Consider the following 2384-nt stretch of genomic DNA (forward strand, 5'->3'; position numbering starts at 1 on the left):
AAGTAGCTATGTCCCTGGACAGTCCTTACAGAATTCAATTTCATTCGAAGGCACAAACTAAAGTACCAAAATATAAAATGTCGATTGTTGCAGAAGTAAAATAACAGACATTTAAGTAGGTGTTGGGCAACATGACTGGAGGAAGATGAACAACTGAAATTCAGTTAGAAAATGTTTTATGGTTTATCAAAAATTCTATCTGGAAATGACAAGAATGTCCCTGAAATTGTTACAACAAGGAACATTCTTTTTCCTCCTCCTAAAAGTTGCCTTATGAGCTATGAGATGCTAAGAAAGCTTTCTGCAACATGTTATGATCACAAGAAAGATCAAGGGCAGGAGGGAGATATAAAAATAAAGTTGTTTTCTGAAATAGTAAGAAAATAACAAGAATGCTAAAAATTTTCCACTGAGTCCTCAATTGAATTTAGAAATAAAACAATGACTTTATGATTCTATTAATAAGTATTTTATTGGGTTCAGGGAGAATTTTTCATGATTATTGCATACAGATCAGTAATTCCTGTAAACCTGTAGACTCTGCTTTTGGCATCTTTGAATAAGGTAAGTGGATTCAACAGCATTTTTAAAAAAAATCTTTGCTTAGCCCTAGTTAATAGACTCAGGAATTATATAGAAAGTCAGTTGTCAATGAAAGATTACTTCAAAATGTATTCAGTTGGACATGTAAGTGAAAGAACTTAGAATAAATTTTTTAAAATTTCTGTTTGACTCCAGGCATATTCCAAGTTAACTTATCTGTGTATAAAAGTCTGTTTTTATTTTATGTATATATAAAAATATATTTCTTTCTAATTCTGAGGAAAACCTTCAGTCACCTTATGTTTTTAGAATTTTACTTTGTGATTGTTTTGTTGACTGTGTATCACCTGTTTTCTTGATTATTAAAGTGAAGCATGCTCTTGGCATGAAATGGGAAAAAATGAAAATGTGTATGCTGACTTCCTGTCTCACTCCTTACTGGGGGTAGGTCCAAGAGTTTTGAGTGAAGGCAGAGGGGGTTGGAGGGATTTAATAACAAGAATTATTGGAGATGGCAAAGGCATAAAAGTTAATGAATATAAATAAAAATAATCAAGTTGGAATATTCAGAAGAAACTCCAAAGTTTTCTAGACTTTATTGAGAGATAAAACAAGGAAAGAAGGATAAAATATTCAGTGGCATCTTCACTCCAGAAGTAATTTCCACCTACAGTGGAACTGTGCATGCTCCAGTCTATTTCTCTCCCTGCTAATGACATATCAATTAATCTTCACAAAATGCAGCCAGTAATTACAGGTGGAGCCACAACAGTCTAATCAGCTCCACCATGAAGGGATGCTCAGAAAAATACCTCTGGATACTGGTAACATATCGCTTCTCCTCTAAACTCTAAAATAGAGCATTGTCTTGACTTCAGCAACAGTATGAAGAAGAACCATGGTCAGGGTCAGAAGAACTGCCTTATATAGTTGGTATGGATGTTGAACATTCTTGGCACTTTCCATGAAGATCGCTTCTGTGCCTTTAATCACCTATGAGGTCTGCATCTTTTAGAGCAGAGGTTCAGCGGGTAAATGAGCAGAAAAATCAATCAACAACTCCTCACTGGGAAGCAACATAAGCAACATTGTTAATGGGTATTATGTTTTGGTTCTTTTTTTCTATTAGCAATAACCGCGCCTCAGATAAACCTCATTGGCTATGATTCTGCCACTGCACAAAGCTTGGTTCTTCTTTTCTATGCAATTTAAAAATTATGTCACTGAGATTATACTGTATTGTGTAATTCTGTTTATTACTTTTCTGCATATATATGCATACATATATATTTATACATGTATATATTTTTCATATCATTAATCATTCTTCACAAAAATGATTTTAATGGTTGCATTTTGCTTGCTAAGATTTTTTTCAGGTTAATGCATTTTTTAAATTTCTAAATATTCTATTTCTTTGTGTCATCTTCAACTTCTTTCATAAGTGTTTTACAATTTTCAGAGTACAAATCTTTTACCTCTTTGGTTAGGTTTATTCCTTGGTATCTTATGGGTTTTGGTGCAATTGTAAGTGGGATCAATTCTTTGATATATTTTTATGCTGCTTCACTATTGGTGTACAGAAATGCGACAGATTTCCATATTGATTTTGTATTCTGCAACTTTACTGAATTTGTGTATCAATTCTAGCAATTTTTTGGTGGAGTCTTTTGGGTTTTCTATATAAAGTATCATGTCATCTGCAAATAGTGAAAGTTTGACTTCTTCCTTGTCAATTTGGATGTGTTTTATGTCTTTTTGTTGTCTGATTGCCGAATTCCATACTGTCAATATTCTCAGCTTCCCTAACTATTGTCCTCTTCGTAGAAATGAAGACCATT

The 2384-nt window shown here is 33.2% G+C and overlaps 1 pseudogene; it reads right to left on the reverse strand.

The window, feature by feature from the left end:
* Nucleotides 1-1548: 1548 nt before the first annotated feature.
* On the reverse strand, nt 1549-1729 carry LOC123587145 (annotated as a pseudogene).
* Between the last annotated feature and the right edge of the window lie 655 nt (nt 1730-2384).

Source organism: Leopardus geoffroyi, chromosome C3 (assembly GCF_018350155.1).
Source record: "Leopardus geoffroyi isolate Oge1 chromosome C3, O.geoffroyi_Oge1_pat1.0, whole genome shotgun sequence".
In the NCBI taxonomy this organism is placed as follows: domain Eukaryota; kingdom Metazoa; phylum Chordata; class Mammalia; order Carnivora; family Felidae; genus Leopardus; species Leopardus geoffroyi.